Source organism: Mesoplodon mirus, assembly GCF_964341445.2.
Source record: "Mesoplodon mirus genome assembly, chromosome: 17".
Lineage (NCBI taxonomy): Eukaryota > Metazoa > Chordata > Mammalia > Artiodactyla > Ziphiidae > Mesoplodon > Mesoplodon mirus.
Genome location: NC_138993.1, coordinates 50,563,969 through 50,583,268, shown reverse-complemented (window position 1 = coordinate 50,583,268; position 19,300 = coordinate 50,563,969).

The following is a 19,300-nucleotide window of genomic DNA, read 5'->3' as shown; positions in this document are numbered from 1 at the left end:
TTAGAGGCTGTGTGATATAGTGGAAAGTTATGGGAATTTGGAATTATAAGAACTAGGTTGGAATCTGATTCTTCCACTTCTTAGCTGTGTGTGACCTTAGGAAAATTGTTTAATTTTTCTTGGTCATCATCTTTCTCATCATTTTCACAGCCATCTTATGATTTTAGATACTATTAAGGTCATTTGACACTTGAAAAACCAGAAGTTTGGCAAGGTAAGGTAATTTTCTCAAGAACTAGGGTTCAAATACATGGGGCTTGACTTTAGTGTCCATACTTAAGGACTCATTTATGTCAATTATTAAGAGCTGAACACAGTATTTGGTTCATAGAGAATCCACAATAAAAGGCAATAACTATGATTATGGTTGTTATGACTCAGAACCAGGATAATGGGAGTATTTACCAAGGTGGAGGCAAAATCTCAAAGGCAGACCTGTGCTAGAGTTATTTTGGAGTAGAGAATCATTCTCATTCAACCTCTGACCCCAACCACATGTAAGACTAACCTTGATTAGAGTGGTAAATGTCACCTGTAATTGAAAGATCTAATTTTTATAATTCTACTTCTGCTGTAAAGAAAAATTACACTTTTGACATTTTAAATGAATGCTTTAGATAGCCCTGGATGCCGACATATGTGGTACGAGGGGCCTTAAACCAAGATCTAAAATATAGAGATGAATCCTTTATTAATGAGTTATGGGTCCTGAGAAGAGGTTAAAGTTAAATAAAATATGTGAAACTAGTGCTGTTTTGAGGTGTTTTAAAATGTTCCTATTTCACATCCATTTTAAAAAATAGGGCAAAATGTATATAGATTTTCATATATGACAACACATATAAAAGTTTTGGCTAATGATACACTGTTATCTCTTTGGCTCAGTATGGAGAAATGCAGTCTAATTTTCTTATCATTTCCTCCCTATCTTATTAGCATTTCAGAGGTTAATCCTCTGTTAACACATCTTCTCAGAGTGCTCTTGTTTTACACTCACAGGTTTTATTTATTTTTTATCCACCGTAGAGAGCTATTGTCCTCATTTTTTGTTGCATTTAGGTAAGGGATTGATGTTGTTCAAGCATCATATTTAAGGATGTCTTTCCCATTCTTTCCAATTTCATTCTTTTTTTCAAGTTTTCTGTTGCATCTGAAATAGTCTCTAAGTTTCTGGAGAGGATTAAAAAATCATTTTATAGCAAAATTTAGAGCAAAAACTATTGCAATTATTTTTTCTTCTTTGAAACACTATCAAGTCTCATTTTTCTGCATAATCGTGACCCAGATTATCTGGTTTGGGTAGACAAACAGGGCAGTGACTTGACCATGAACATGTCCACCCACACAAGTCCTTGGGGAGGGTGAAGAACTTGTGATATGGCCACCAAAACATGTGTGCTGCTTGATTTTCCACAGAACTATGAAAGTTCAATTCAAATAATATTCATTAATGGACCAATTTTTTTTAAACCTACACCAAGTAAAAATAAACTTATTCAGAAGCTGCTGGCAACACCTGACTGTGGCTTTGAAGATCTGCACCAGCAAATCTAACCCAAAATATTCCTGTTTTTGAAGGAAGTGAAGAAGAAAACTCATTGCTTCACACTTACATAAACACTTATAAACATGCAAGAAAACCAGTTTTGTTTCTAGAGTGTATGTCAGCTCTTTTGAGATGAAAAAATTCAGACTTCAGGCCTGGGACCTAACTGGAATTATTCATTGTTAATGATTTAGTGTTTTATTTTTTCAGAGTTCATTACTCTTCAAGGTCCAATAACAATAACAAATGAAACTAACACAATATTGTAAATCAACTATATTTCAATTTAAAAGATAACAATAATAAAAAAGAACTTTTTCTTTAATTTTACTCCACTGCCAATGAGACTGTACTGTGGATTTTGTCAAAAAAGAAGTAAGTAAATTTGAAAACTCAAGACATCCTACTCATCTGGAAGGGTCCATTCCATCATCATCCTTTAAATATGTTGTTCTAAATAAATTTAGACAAATGAACACATCTGAAATATTTTGTTTGGGAACTCATCAAGAAACTCCAGAGTTGTGAGTCTTAGTGTGTATTTACTGAAAATTGTAAGAGCCAAGAAAAGGAGAGTCAATTTTAGGATCCTAAGAATATATAATTAAATCACCCTGCTTTGTTCCATAAAAGTGACTGAAGATTAATGGAACCCATTTTCATCTATAGTGTGATGCTGTTTGTGACAGGGACAATTTGTATGAAATAGAAGCTAACCTGCCTCATGAAAAAAACTGTAATAAAGGTTTCTGTTTCTGCCACTGAATCACAATCCTCTCAAACTCCTCCTCAGTGCATTTATCCCTCCTAGAGAACTCTATCGGAACTCCCTATAATGTGTGTGTGTAGAAAGGTGTAAAAGTCCAGTGGAGTTACTAATGATGGGGGAGATGGAAGATAAACTTCTTTCTTAAAAACTGAAAGAATCTCAGAACATGTCCTTTTATTCTACATAGATATGAGGGTATGGAAAATGTCTTCTTTAAATATACAGGTATTTTTATAGGGCTCTTAAATCTTTGTCTGATACTGTAGTTTCCTCCCATATGTTTACTGTCAACTAATGGCTGAGAACTGATGAGCTGGGTGGAAATATTTTGTAAAGCAGCAGTTCTTCCTTTCTGACAACTGTTTCTTTTGTTTAACTAAAACTTCTTCTAAAAAAAGGAATACGATTTATTTGCATACTTTTTGTCGATAGAACATGACCAATAAGGGTAGTTTTTGCATGATGTGAAAGGGGGTTTTGTTAGATACAGTTTCTTGTATTGTGATTAGAATGGATGTGACACAAACATGCTGTGTTTTGGGAAGATCACTCTGGCCATAGCGACGGAAATAAGGTGAGACTGGAACCAAGGAGACCAGATTGAAGGGTAGTAGGAGAGGTATGGAGAAGAGGGAACAGAATTCAAGGATTTTCTAGGAAGTAGAGTTACTGGAAGGGAAATTTATTGAGGGGGGAAAGAGGATTTATTATGACTCAAAATGTCTTCCTTGGGTGATGGTAAATAACATTGATTGAGATTGGGAATGCAGAGGAAAGATGCTGCTGTGACATTTTGCGATTGAGATGCCTTTGGTACCTGCATGTGGTTCAGGTAGGAGTTGAGCTAAAAAGAGAAATCTGTATTGGAGATTCAGAACTGGTTGTCTTCATCCATATGACAGTTGGGAGTGTGTGGTTTGAGAAGACAAGGGAAAGGAAAATGAGAAAACCGAAACATGAGAGGGTGGGTAGAGAAGACGAGGTTGTGAAGGAGTGTCAGAGAAAGAAGGCAAGGATGCTTGAGTCTCCTCACCATCACATGAGGAATGCTTGAATGAACAGCCATGTTTGGTTCTAGGGAGAGCCGATCCTTCCAAGGGTTGACTAGTGTGCCTTTTAGTCTTTTAAAGAGAGACTAGATTTTGTCTGTGTTACTCCTCCTGAGGGTACTGAAGAACTTTATGGAAGTAAATTCTGCTTTTGTTTATGGGAGCACTTTCAAAGCATGGAAACACACAACAGGGGATGTAACTATCCCAAAGCCTCCTTAGCTGCCTCCCCATTAAAGAGAGCCTTACTGCCCATCAATGAAGAAGTAAGTCCTGATTGGAGGGGGCTGGTGGGGACACTAGATGACTTCTAAGATTCTCTGAATTCTAGGAGTTGATACAAAGACTAAAAAAAGTCATACTTTTTTATGAAAGTGCTTTGCAAAATTTAAGCTCAGCTTCAAGGGGACAGTACAATGCTATAGTGACAAACAAACACACACACAGTGAAGAGAAATGCCATTTCCCCTTCATGTTGGCATTCCCCCAAATTGTGATACCTTAGTCCCCCTTATCCTATGGTGTAATATTCAGGCTTAGAAATTATATAAATTATATAAATTAACCATTTTGAGGAAAGATCAGACAGCTTTTCTTGCCTTGTTATCTATTTGTATTTGAAAATAAGGAGGTACCTTTATAGAGGTCTGTAGTCTGATAGTCAAATGATTAATATTGCTTTTCCTGTAAACATATGATCTTTCATAATACAGATTTGTCACTGTGCTAATTCCACATCAGATCCTGAACATGTCTTAGGTTCACTCTTATTGTGGCACCATAATGCTGTAACTGCTGTACCAAAGAAGACTCAGAAACATATATTGTTCATGGGGAATCCTTGAGAATACATTAAATGAAACTAGCCCATAATAACCAATAATTTGATCCTATTAAGCCAGGCAGATGTGGCAGGGTTAGGAAGGCTATTATTTATCTTACAGAAACACATTTCTGATGGAATATGTAGATTGAAGTTAGCATGTTGGGATTAGAAGTGGGAGAGGACTTGAATGGAGTTCTGGTTGTTCATATAATTTCTCCTGCTCAGTCACATAGACTTTATTATACCAAATTACAATCTGCATCATTCAAATGCAAATGAATGTTCAAAGCCCTGTGTGGGCTTCATGTAATTCTTTTTGGGCAAGAGCTGCTCAACGCTTTACTCATTTGAAAGAATTCAGTGATGCAACTAATTCCAAGAGAAAAAAAAGATGTGAATTTGGAAGTGTTCCTCTTATTGGAAGGGATGATATAATCATATCAAATTCGCATCTGGTTTTATTTTGCTGTCTCTCCTCTTGGTTTCCCTAAGTGTATATGACTTATGGGATACATTATATCCCTTTACCTGACTTTCCTTTGTTTCCCAGTCTGAATCTTCCCAGAGTCATGATCCCACTTAAGTATTGACTATAAAAGTAAGGAACATAAAGTTTTGAAAAGCATAGCAAGCTAAGAGTGTTATTATGGAAATGTGGAAATGCATTCAATGGTAACACTTCATTTTGGACCTTTATGAACCAATCTCGCAGTCATCCAGACTGCTCATAATACGGGACACTTCATAAGTCACCAAACCTGCCTTGCCAGTTTATTTTAACATCTCTTGTTCTCAAATGTAAGAAAATATTCACACAGCTTTTAATACTCTCCAGCTGTTCATTGGTAAAGACCCCAACATGAAGCTTGTAGGGAGAAAATTGTGCTTGATTTAAATTCTAAAAGCGACTCTACAAAAAGCCCGACTCCCTTTAGCCTCTGCTCTCAGAAAATACATCTTCTCTCATCAGCCCCCTGACACTTGTCATGCTTCTCAAGGCTTTTCAGTGGTGATTATGTGGTCACCAGTTCAGTTTACTCAGTGAACAGCTAACTGGTGTGAGCTTCTCTTCAGATCTTTCTCTGACCAGGTCCTGCCAGGTGCAGAACATGGTTTGATTCTAAAGAGGTCCTGTGGAGACCTTATCATGTAGGATGCTTCATGGTGAAAAGGATGCATAGGACAAATCAGTTTGGGAAATGAATTTAGAGCTTATAAATAGAAGTAGTATATTAAAGGGTCTAAGAAATTCTGCAGTAAAGAATTTCTACTTAACTGTTTAACCCAGTAGTAGATCACCATGTTTGAGAGCGCAGATTTGAACACAGATAGACTTGTACTGAAATCCCAGGCTCACTATTAGCCATGAAACTTGGGCAAGTTACCTCCCTGTACAATGGGAAAAACCAGTCCCAACTCAGGCTGTTGTGGAAAGGAAAAATATAATGTATATAAAACATTCCTCAGAGTGCAGGATCATAGTCCACACTCAGTTACTCATTTGTAGTATAATGTTATTATCTTATATGGTTGTATGACTCTTTTCTAGGTAACATACAAGGAACTACTCTTCTAAGGAAAAGTGATGGGAAATGCTGATCTGACAGATTAGGATGTGTATCAATACTTCTAAAGAACTGAGAGGGTTAGTACCCTTTATATCATGAGAATTCTCTGTTAAGTTGGCAGATACCTCTGTCCCAGTGTTGTATCATAGACAAAACATATAGACTTTGGGGTGAATAATGTGAAATTGACTTTGAAATATAATACACAAAGGTTGTTGTAAATGAGGCCTATTTTCTGTCTTGAATATCAAAAGCTAAATTCTAGGACCTACAAGTCCAGAAAGAAGCCCCAAGAGGTGAGAAAAAAGGAAGGGAAATTTGTTTCCTTGTGCAAAGAAGTTAATGGAAAATTTGAACACCCGTGGGAACAGGCGTGGAGCCAAGTCATCTTTTAGAGCAAGAGATGAGGGTGTAACAAGGCTGATGATTAATTAGGTTCTAGTAGGTAATTGGTTTTTAAGCCCAAGTGAAATGTAGGGAGAGGTTTGTGTTCAACTCTAGTAACTGCCCTTTTTAGTTTTCTTCTTTCCCTCTGAGGTCTCTCCTGCCTTTTTCTTAATTCCTCCTCACCCAAGGCACTTTGCTCGATGAGATAAAACTGTACAGAAACCTGCTGTTAGTTAGCTAAATTTATGAAAGGACCTGATCATTAATTCGCGTGAAGGTATAAAGCGGAGTTTCTCAATCCCCTCACTCTTGACATTTGGACTGGATAATTCTCTGTTGTGGGGGGCTGTCCTCCACAATAGAAGACCTTTAACCAAATCTTTGGCCTCTACCCACCATACGCCAATAGCCCCCTTCACCTTAGTTGTGGCACCAACAGTGTCTCCAGACGTTGCCAGATGATTCCTGGAAGGTAATATCCCTCTCGCCCCTCACTGAAAACCCCTGAGTACAAAGGTTTTACAGCAGATAAATCTGTACCATTTTCTGAGTTAGATTCCCGTTTTATCGTGTGTAATTTCTTAATTTCCCAAGACAGAACTTGGAAAAGAAAATTCATTTATAAACCACAGGTCAGGGAAAAGTGGTTTTGTACAATCACATCGAAGAGGTGGATGCCTCATTTATTTAAACCAAATAGTCCAAATCTGTTACAGCAAGTAAACTCTCCTCCTCAGCAGATGGCTTGGGATAGGTTTGAGGCTTCATCCACATCTGTATTAAATTTGAAGCCTACTTCCCACCCTTCACTAGAAATATTTTTAAAGGCTGAGCATTAAGCAAGGAAAAGGATCTCCGATAGTCTATCTGACTTGGTCATAAATAAAGCAAGATAGCAAAATAGATTGACTGATAGTTTTTTGTCCTTAGGTGACTGAATTAGGTTTACTGTTCAACAAACCCTATGGCAGAACAGCACTTCCAACAAAGGCAAAAAGTAAATTCTAAACTGGGGATATTTCTTTAAATACACATTTGGCAACAAATGCAAAAGAATATGGGCCGAAGTCCAAAGACTGCTGTTTTTTTCCTTAATTTGCATTTGGCTTTTTGAGTCTGGTCTTTCAGGTGCCTGTTTCCCTTTCTCCCTCCTCAATTGCCATTCTTCTCTGTGAGCTTTTTGTTTAGCAAAGAGGAACACGTACTGTGTGATGAGAACATCCGCTGTAAATCATCTCAGCTATAAAATGTAGCAGTTTGGAGCCCAGTAATTGGGACTGTGTTTCTGAAAACAAGAAGGACAGCCAGCATCTGAGTGTGTCAGTTAATTGATCCACAGGGAGAGACTCTGGGAGTGTCCAAAAGACTGGGGGTTTTTTTCCACTTTTTATTGTTCTAATTTTTCCATGGCACCCACAGTTTTCCCTTGCTAATCATTTGCCACAACTAACTTTATTTCGTGTGTCGAAATTCCATGGGTACTACAGAATTCAGAGCTCTGACACAGGGTGAGCTTTTCAAAAGCCTGGATACTTGGCAGGCTTACATATGTGTGCTCTGTAGATTTGGTGCAAAGTGAGTGGGAACATCTCTTCATGGCCACAGTGCAGTTTGGGACACGAGCTACAGTTCTATCTGTGAAACCCAGGTTGGGAGCAAGGCGCAATCCTTGCTTTGGTCACAGAGCAAATAATTAACTAATTTATATTAGATATGTTAAATGTGCTCAGAATTCTCATTGTTTCATGAAATCCATAGTTTAAGAATATGGATATATGCTATATAAATGTGAAGATTTGGAGTAAAAATAGTCAACGCATTGAGTGAGCTGATATGTGTGTCAATGATTTGTTCTCTGAAAGTCAGGTATCAAGGAGATAATCTATTTTGTGAAGTTTGAGAATATGCATTCCCTGCACTGAAGTAAGAAGAGGGTTTAGTCTTCTTTCCTTTTTTGCCAAACCTGAGAGAATGTATTTAATGTATATATATGTGTACAAATACATATGTATATGTATTTAATTATATATAATTACACTTCTCTCTTTTAATCAGTAAATGTTAATCCTGAGACCCAGAAGGGTGGTTCCAGGAATGTTGGGAACTTACATTCTAGAAACAAAAGGAGATTCTGGGGAAGGTCAAAGTTGAGGTGAGCTGAGCCAATGGCTGAATGTCAACTTCTTCTTTAGAGTGTGGTCTAATGTTGCTTTCCTCTCCTGGGCATTAGGGTCTGATATCTCTGGCACCCAGCATCACATGGTCACAGGGCACCAGTAAATGAGAACTGAACTAGTTAACAGTAGTCACCCCTGTCATAGCATGCTTTTTTTTTTTTTTTTTTGTGGTACCCAGGCCTCTCACTGTTGTGGCCTCTCCCGTTGCGGAGCACAGGCTCCGGACGCGCAGGCTCAGCAGCCATGGCTCACGGCATGTGGGATCTTCCCAGACCAATTCTGCTGACGTAGTGTCAGCAGGGCCCAGTGTTGACCTGAGTCTTCGTCTTCACCCGGCAGCACTGAACCTTAAGGAGGTGGTACAGGCCAGGACTACTCAGCCCTCCACTTTCCCCTGGGCTCAGCGGGACCCAGTGGGGAGCTGAGCCTCCACCGGATCCGATCCAGTAGCAACAAGACAGAATTGGGAGGTTTGAGGCAGGGCTTGCTGGCACTACGCCCCACTCCCTCCCCTCCCCTGGTGGCAGCAGAGCCCAGCAAGGTGGGAGCTGGTGCCCCACTTTCACCAGGAAGACATCAACAGGGCGGAAGGGGGAACTGACTAGGAACCCCATCTGCAGTGACGCAGGGTGAGTCAGTGCCCTGCTCTTGCCAAGCTGGTGTTGGCAGGGCCAAGAGGGAACTTGAACATATACACTCTTGCAGTACACCTCACTAGGGGGGCTGTCTGCTAAAAATAAGATAAAATAAGATCAAGAGTCTCCTAGTACTATATCCAAAATGCTCAGAGAACAATAGAAATCACTTATACCAAGAACCAGAAAGATCAGAACATGAATTTGAAAAGACAGTCAACAGATGCCAATACCAAGATGAATCTGATTTTGAAATGATCTGACAACAGTTTTAAAGCAGCCTTCTAAAAGTGCTTCCCAAGGAATTACAAATTCTCTTGAAACAAATAGAAAATTATGAAATTTCAGGAAATAAAATAGAAATTATTAAAATGGAACTGAAAGGAAATTATAGAACCAAAAAAAATACAATAACCAATGTAAAAACTCATTGGGTGGGCTCAATAGTAGAGTAGAAAAGACAGGATAAAATCTGTGAATTCGAGAACAGATCAATAGAACATAATCGATATGAACAGCAGAGAACGTAGACAGAAAAAGAAGACTTTGGACAAGTTACTTAAACCATCTGGATTTCACTTTCCTCATTTTTAAAATGGAAGTCATGTTTGTAGCTATGTCAAAGGCATGTTGTGACAATTGAGATGTATATAAAAGGCTTATTTGTCAGAATGTCAGGCACATAGTAAGTCCTCAATAAAAGTTAACTATTATAATTATTATAATCACCCTGGGAAGAGAACCATGTGATTTCATCTCTTTGTACAGTTAATGCAATTTAATCTGTAATTCAAAATGATAAATGCTATCCTTAAGGGCTGAGGGAGAGATCAGTGTGAGGGAGTGCTGGATAGGGAGGCTTTCTTGAATGAAAGTGTTTTTAATCAGGGCTTGGAAGGTGTCATGGGCAGGGATGAACAGGTAGAGCCTGGCACCTTCCTCACAGAGGAGACCTAGAAATGAGAAAGACCTGGTTAGCAGCAAATAAGGGCTACTGATGGAGTTTGTTTGCCTTCTTAAGCTCATAAGGATAAAAAGAGCAGTGAATGGGGCAGTGAGGAAAGCAGACCTCAGCCTCTAGGGGACCATTTAGGAAATGACTCAGCACTGACGTGGTTCTGGTCTAAGGGATCTCATAAGAAGCAAGTTGCTATGCTACTTAGCCCCCAAATATCTCTACTCTTTGTCTCCTTCTAAGCCATGGAAACACCTTACCGTTGAGGTTATTAGAAGTGATCTACTGTTAGCAACAGCTCTTCCTTATGCTTTCATGTGCCCATGTGCACACACATGCACACTCACGTCACACTCACATATACACTCATACACGCATACTTACGTACAAACACATACACCCATATACATCCACATTCACACAGAGTTGTGTATATTCACAATTATACCTCCCACAGACACTCATGCATAGAGTCACCTACACTCATATACCCTGTCACACATTCACACACACAGGCCACACACTTACACAGCCATGCATATGCACGACCACACACATCACGCACAACCACATACGGGCACACTCAAGTCACGCAGACATAAGTAAACGTACCATAGACATACAAGCAGTCACCCACCTGTACTCACACCTCCTGCAGAACATACACACATAAACACACATGCGCAAGCACCTTTTGAAACATCCCAGCGTATTTATTTTCTTAATATGATGTAATATTAATGCATAGACAATTTTCATAAAACAAGCTAAAAATAGACACTCGACTACTTAGTTAAGAATGAACCTCTACAAGGTCATATAGTGAATCGCTTTCCTTTGTGTGATTTCTCAAGGTTTATTTTTGAAGGAAAGCCCCCAAGATTCTATAACTTCTCTTAATAGGCAACAGAAATGGAGTGTTACTGGGGTTTCTTATTTGCTTTGTGTCACCATAGTATTTAATAATAACATACATTTCTGGCTATCAACCTTCTTAAATAAATAAGTGCCGTTTTGTCTACCATATCCTTTCTACCTTCTCAGCATTTCCAGTTTTATTCTATTTTCTGAAACAGCCATCTATTTTTCAATTGGTCTTGTAGGTTGTTTTTCTCAGAACCATCTTTTTGTAGTGGTTAAATTAATCTCCCAAGCATTTGGATATTTTTTATCTTTGATTTTTGGAATCTCTGAGACTTTTTTCTTACAGTCAATTACTTTCCTTTCATTCTCTTTCACCTTTTTAAATAGAAATATTTATAGAAATATCCTTTTTTATAGAAATATCCTTTTTCTGCTTTTGGTATTGCCTTTAATGTTACAGCACACTGCTTTCTTCACTCTAGCTGTGAATAGCCTGCACGAGCAGATAGGGACTAAAACCCATGATGAAGAAGCTGACATCATTTGCACAAGGCCCCAGAGATACATTTGTCATGCTGTGTACCTAATGGTCGAATCTATCACCAAAGCAATAAAGGGAACATATTTAGCAGACATATTGGTGCTGAGGATGGTTGTTTAAGAGAGTATAAATAAGCACAATATTTTTCAAATAGATAAATACCACCTGAGTTTCCATCTTAGCAAAGACAACTGGGAGCCATAATGATAACCAGGAATTGCTTCTTTATTGGTTTCTTGGTTTTTAGTTAGGTAAGGAAGGGTCTGTAATTTAGATCAGGACGATTGGCTCTATAATGGTCAAATAGGGAATAATAATGCCAGTTAAACAAGTCATATACCTCATCTCTGATCCAGAATAATATGATTCAGGATGAGAAAGTACTTAGGTAACGAGGTATATTTAGCCTTCTTAAAAAACAAACAAAAAAAAACCCCCAAAAACTGGGTGTCTTAATTAGACAGTTTTAGACTAGCCCAGTAAGAAAATTAGGTAAATGTGCAGTGACCCAGAAGCCAAACTGTGCCTTCCAGGAGGTTAGTGTGGAGGGCCAGGGTCTGTACTGGTTTTCTTCAATGCTGTTTTCACTCCCCTACTCTACCTGCAAATGACATGATTTAGGATACTGTCAATTCTTAGGTGCCAGGCTGAGAAAGTAGTCCAGGCCTATCATTCTTCAACTCAATTTTTACTCTTCCCCTCGGTGTTGGTGTCATTGGTGATTGTGGTAGACAGAGCAGTAACAGCCTTTTCTATGGCTCCTTGCGGTGTATAAGTTCTTCACATTAATTCTCTAGCCTTGTGAGATAGCGTGAATCACCTTTTCCACTTGATCAATGAGAAAATGGTCTCAGAAAAAGTTCGATAACTTGTTCAATAACCATGCTTTTCCCACTCATGGCAGAACTATTTACTGAATAGGCATGCTCTCCCTGACATTTGCTAGTGCCCTTGTGGGAAGATGGAGCATTTAAGAACCAGTGCATGACTCTGTGATCCCTTGCTCTGAGAGTCTTTGTTGCCACCATGATCTAGAAGCCACATCTTGAGATGTTGGAGCCCCAGAATGCAAGTGGACTGGATTCCTGATTCTCTGCTTGAGAGGAACTGCCCTAAAGAGCTTCCAGACTTGCCAGGGATTTTGCCCGAGTAAGAAATAAACCTTTTATGTATTTAGTTACTGAGATTTTATTTATTACTTATGATTGCAACATAGTCTATCCACTATAGTAAAATGATCCTTATTTTTATCTAAGTATGTATCGTTTAAGAATATGTTTCTGTATATATCAAACTTAATCTCCACAAGAATTCTGAAAATTAAATATTATGTTTATTTCCACTTGATCAGTATAATCACAATACTTATATGTTCTGATTATTTTCTGCTCTTTTAGGACTAGAAACCTTTCACACATAATATTTATCACAGATGGGAGTTTATATGTATTTATATAATTCTTTGATCAATGGCTGTCTAGAATTCAAGCTCCACAAGGATACTATATTCTTAAGCCTGAATTAGGTGGTTAATGCTTATTTGTTGAATTTAGTTAATATATGAGTGCTGGTATCAGCAGATGAATGCATCTTATCTCTGTGGACAAGCCACAGATATTCTATTTAGAACCAGGAGGGTCAGTTGTGTGATTTGACTAATCCATGGCATTTGGAAAAAGGAGCTCGATTAATTCATCTTCATCGATGGGGCTATATCTACACTTGAGACACAGTGAGCCCTGTCCTTGGGCCAGAACATTCACTCTTCTGGCTGTTTTGATGTGGGAAATACCTACTTCAGGCTCCTTATGTTTTTTGTTAAAAATGATCTATATTGGTGATCAGCCTTCATGCTCAGTTTACTGATATAATACATTCTGATGGCATTCTAAACTTTGCCACAATTACTCTGGAGGCAAAGCCAATTTCATTGCATTTTCTGCTTTAAGACCATAGAGAAAATCCATGAAGGCTTTGGTTGTGGTGATGTTCTTAATTGTGTGAACCTTAGACTCTCATCTTTTGACACTGTAGATATTAATTACAGACATTAGGTATTAGTACAGGTGCTGGCTTGGAGTTGTGTACATAAACACTGGGTGAATGGCACTCTTAATGAAACACGTCTATAGTCAGTGCAACTGTTTTCACAGGACAATGACCCATTTCTTTTTGGTGGGATAGATGCTTGAATTGTTTCATCTCTTAGGATAGTGGATTTGTGCTGACCTGGCTGCATTTTCATAAGTTGGTCTTCTTGGTAACCTACTGTCATTTCTGAAACAATTGACTAGGACTAGTATAGTCTGTGACATGGAATTGAGTGACAATAACTGACAACTGAATAGATTAATGGCTTTGACCTTATTTTTTTTTTTTTTTTTTTTTTTTTTGCGGTACGCGGGCCTCTCACTGTTGTGGCCCCTCCCGTTGCGGAGCACAGACTCCGGACGCGCAGGCTTAGCGGCCATGGCTCACGGGCCCAGCCGCTCCGTGGCATGTGGGATCTTCCCAGACCGGGGCACGAACCCGTGTCTCCTGCATCGGCAGGCGGCCTCTCAACCACTGCGCCACCAGGGAAGCCCCGCTTTGACCTTATTAAAGTAATGTGCTTACCGCCACAACAGTGAGAGGCCCGCATACCGCAAAAAAAAAATAAAATAAAATAAAATAAAATAAAATAAAGTAATGTGCTAATCATCTGAACTGAAGAGTGCTGACTTCAAAGAGAATTCTTGGAACCAAGCAAAGCTACAGGGATAAAATGCAAAACAAGTGTATGTTTTCCCAGCAACGCAAAGCCTACTCAACTGTATAAATCTGGCTACCATGGACTTAAGGACACCCATAATTAGGTAACTTAATCCTTCAATCTAATGACGAAAATACAACAGCACTCTGCTTATTTGGACACAGCTCTTATCTGTGCCCGTGAACAGGCTGTGTGGTAACCAGAAGTCAAAGCAATGGTGGCACTGTTTGCACACAGAGGTTACAGTCAAAGACATGTGTGAGAGCCATTGACAGTGAGGGGGATGTGGCTGCAGACTGACCCCACTGAGTTGTCATTCTAGACGAGGCCCTCAGCCAGGCAGGTCTTACCCATGGGGCAGAATCACAGGGCTCCCAGCTGCGAATGGCCCAATGTCTTTTATGCCAAATACAGGCCAGACATCTGGAAAGGAAAGCCATGTGGGTACAAAAGGGGATCTTTTAATCAGATTGGTAAAAGAGGGGAGTCACTGTTGGCTAGACCTAGATGATTTGCCTCGGAGGGCTGCAGCTCTTGTCCTCGGGCTCACAGGAAGCAGAGTGCCTTATGATACCCTTCTTAGGCAAACCCCTTCATCTCTGACCATGTAGGTGTTTAACCATTTACCTGATTTCTCTCATAATTTCCTGAGCAAATCCTTTCACTTGAAGTTGCCATGTTGCGAGTTACTGCGGTGAATTATTATGGAAGTGTGTATTCAGATGTTTCTGAAGTTGTAGGAAGCAGAATGCATTTCCTGCCTATGTTTCAGAACTTAGTGCACAAAGTAAGGAAAAAGTTAAGTGTGAATAATTTAAAATTCAGGGATTGGGAAAGAATAGATTCTGGATGAGGAAGATGAACAGTACACTGAAGAAGAGGGAGGAAACGTAGAAGTTTCCAACAAGGGAGGTGAAAATTGTCAGTGGATTGTGCAAAGAGATGGAATGACATTGCTTAGCAGTCTAATTCTGCTAAATCTCCACTGAGGGAGTTAGATAAGAAAGGGATGCTTTTTTTTTTTTAATTGTGCTGTTCTCTTTTCTTTTCCTTCTCTTAAATTTCTTTTAAAAGAAGCCTAAGAAGCAGCATGCAAAGCATTCAGAATAATGCAAATTTACTCTCAAATACTGACAAATGTAAAAGAGCTTTTTTTTTTTTGCACTTGAACAAAGTGCATTTTCTTGTACCCTGCAAGTTCTCGTTTTGTGGTAGTTTGTGTCACGTTTCTCACAGTAAGCAGACTCTGACCAGCTCAGCGATTTCTGAAAATGAGGCCCACAACATTTCTTTTACAAATTTCCCATTAAAGAATCTTTCTTTGTTCAGGGTCATGGAAAGAACTGTTGGTTGCACAGAGGTCTTTCAAGGAAGAAAAACACTATATAAATAGCAAGTATTATTAAATCAACCCAAATTCTCCACTTCACGAGGCAGAAAGCAAGTTTTCTTGAAAACCCGTGGCAGAAAGTATTTCTAGATTGAGAGGAGTTTGGGAATGAAGAGATAGGGAGCCCATCTCCTCACCCCGTGCCAGGGCAGTGAGCCAGGCATTTAATAATCATGGTAACAATAGCAAACACTTCCAGAGCACTTACCTTGTGCCAGGAACTTTTCTAAGCACTGCTATTCTAAGCACTGTATATAGCTCAAGGAATCCTCTCACAGCCCACGAGGTAGGTGTATTTTTGCACATGGGGAACTGAGGCACAGAGATGATCTGACTTGTCAGAGATCCCACAACCAGTATGTGTCCTCCTGTGGTTTGGCCAGCTTTCCTTATAGATCAAGATGACTGCTCAGGGGATATGACTTATGGCCTATCAGAAAGAGACCTTCTTGGTCAAAAATACATCCATAATGCTCTCTGAGATTCTTACCTTAGTGTCTGAAGCCAGACCGATAAAAACTTCATTTGAGTTAAGTAGCAGACTTCATTCAAAGGAAAGCCTCAGTGAGACACGAGCCACGTTTCCTTTCCTACAGAACTGAGTGAAATGTGTAGGAAGGAGAAGTTAATTTGTGTGTGTGGAGGCTTGCAGTCTGGACAGAGGGCAGTGAGGGAGGGTAGCTAAGGGACAGCAACCTACCCTCCACCAGGGGAACCGCATAGGAAAAGGTAGTAGGGGCCGGAAGAGGCCGTGCAGATGGATATTAAGAGTCAGGCTGACTTGAGTTTGAAACCCTCGCTGCCACTTCCCAGGCTACTTAGTTCACCTCTCTAAGCTTCAGTTTCCCCTTCTCTTACCACTTGGTGTGGTTTTAAACATTCAATGAGATAATGAGGGTAACATGTTAGCAGAGACATTAGCACAAAATGGAGACGCAAAGTGAAGAACACAAATTCCAGACCCGGACTGCCCAGGTTCAAGTCCAGGGGGCCTCACTCATCGGGTGTGTGTCTTTGGACCCATTAGTAAAACTTTCTGTAATCTGAGGCTCATTATAGTATCTGCCTCCTAGTGTTGTCTTGGGCTGGGGGTGTTGATTGAGTTAGTAATCTGTTTAGAATAGTCCTTGGTACGTAATATGTGCTATATAATTGCTGGCTATTTTCAGAGGAAGCGCTCAGAAAACTAGCAATTGATATCAGTAAGTATAAATTTGCCTCAGCATTTTTTTCTAGCATGTCCATGCCATGCCTTGCTACCTGTCAGCCTATAAACAGGCTCTTTTCATTGGCTTTGAACTTTCTTCTACCCACTGTGAACTCTTTGTGTTTTGGTTAAATTTTATCTCTTACCAAGTATAAGGTTGGTTCCAAACTGTAATGCAGTGGGTAATGAGGTGAGATTTTGTTCTTTTAGGCTTTGAGAAGCAGTCATTGTAGGAGTGAAGGATTCCATCTTTGTGTTTGGATTGACAACCAAAGGGTGATGTGAATTGTATGTGTCCTTGTTGTCCAGGTTATCAGGGAATAAACTTGTGATTTGCTGTTCAGCTTCCTGAGCTGTGTGTACCAGTGTGACACTTCAGAACTGGGACAGTTCCAGAGTTTTGTTCTAGTGACACAGAAATGCAAAGACTCTAGCAGGGTGGCCCAGTGCAGTACTGATGAGCCCATTTACAGATATGTATTTGTCATTATTTCCTGGGAACATTTTTAAATGATCTTGATGCTTTGTTCTGGCTTCCATTTCAATGTGCTGCGAATGGCATTCCACCCAGGGATGTTGTGTACAAATATGAAATGCTGGCAATCACATTTTTGTAGTTAGTGATTATTGACTCACCTATCCATCCATTCACTTAAAACCTGTTCGTTGAGCATCTATTATGTGCCAGGAATTATTCTAGACACTGGGGATTCAGCAGTGAACAAAATAGACACAAACATCTGCCTTCAGGGTGCTTGCATTCCAGTGAAGGGTGAGAGGTAATAAGGTAAGTAAAGCATGTGACATGTTAGGAGGTGATAATGTATAAGGAGAAGAACAAAGCAGGGGAGGAGGTTGGTAGGGAGGTAGGGTGGCTAGGGAAGCCTCCCTGAAAGGGATGTTTGAATAAAGTTCTGAGGAGTCTGGGAATGGGATATGTGGGAAGGCGTTCCAAGCAGAGGGAACAGCAAATGTGAAGTCGACAAGAGTGTAGGGCAGGTCAAGGGGGCTGTTGTCATAGCTGGAGAGGAGTGAGTGATGGGGAGAGTAATGGGAAATAGAGTCAGAGGACAGGCACACCATCTAGGTCATGGTCAGGGATTTGGCTTTTCTCAGGGTGGCATGAGAAGCTATTGTATGGTCTCAGGCAAAAGAGTAACCCAACCTGAATTTCATTTCACCAGAATCACTCTGGCTGCTGGATTGAAAGTAGATAGAAGGAGTAGGGAGAGAACACCAAGTAGAGGCAGCAGTTACGGTGCTATTAAGGTGAGCCAGGGGAGAGAGGACATCAACTCGGATCAGGGTAGCCTCCTAGTAGTGAGAAGTGGTCAGATTCTGGAAAAGTCTGGGAAGGTAAAATGGTACAGCCACTCGGGAAAATAGTTAGGCAGTTTCTAAAACAAAACGAAAAGAACAAACAAACATAAAACCCTAAACATACATTTACCATATAACCCAGCAATTGCAGTCCTGGGCAATTATCTCTGAGAAATAAATGCTTATGATCACACAAAAACCGGTACAGGATTATTCATAGCTGCTTTATTTGCAATAGTAAAAAAACCGGAAACAACCAAAATATCCTTCAATAAGTGGGTGGTTAAACAACTGTGGAACAGCCGTACCACAAAATACTACTTAGCAATAAAAAAGGAACAAATTATTGTTACACACAATAACTTCTAAGGACCTCGAGGGTATTATGCTGAGTGAAAAAAAGCCAGTTTCAAAGGATCACATATGATATGGCTCCATTTATATGACATTAAAGAAATGACAAAAATCAAAGAGATGGAAAACAGATTAGTGATTTGCAGGGGTTAAGGGTGAGGGGAAGTAGATAGTATAAAGGGGTAGCATGAGAAATTTCTTTTTCATGATGGAATAGTTCTGTCGCTTGATTGTGGTGGTGGTTACAGGAATCTATATGTATGATTAAATGATATGGAGCAATACATACACACGGATGTCAATTTCCTGGTTTTGATAATGTGCAATAGTTATGTAAGATGTAACATCAATGGAAAGTGGATAAAAAAATACGTGAGATCTCTGTACTTTCTTTGAAACTTCCTGTGAATCTGTAAATATTTCAAAACAAAAAATTAAGCAATGTTATTAGCTAACGAGGGGGTAAGGGAGAAGTGTCAGGGGAGGTAGGGAATGAGGAGGGCTCTGAGGGTCAGGCACAGTTGTGGCTTTCTTGGGGTCGTCTGTGTTCTCTGGCATTCTTGACAGCATCTGTGGTTCCTTTTGAACTTCTGTAGTTGTGTATGGCTTAGACCTTTTTAATAATAATAGAAGATGCTGATGAAGGCAGAAAATGAGTGGAGTCAACAGGATTTGCTGACAGAGCTGATGTAGGGTAACGAGAAAAAGGAGCTGAAGATGACTCCAAGAATTTCTGATGGAGCAACTGAAAGAACTGAGTTGCAGTTAGCATCAAATGAGCTAATTTGGGGGTATGTATCAAGAGTTCAGGTTTAGACATGATAAGCTGAAGGTGCTAATTAGACATCTTTGGAAATGGCCAACATGAAAATGACATTTCAAGCTATAAATCTAAATAAGATTATCAAGGGAGTGAGTATAGAGAATTTGGGGTCTGAGCTTGGGATATGCCAACATTTA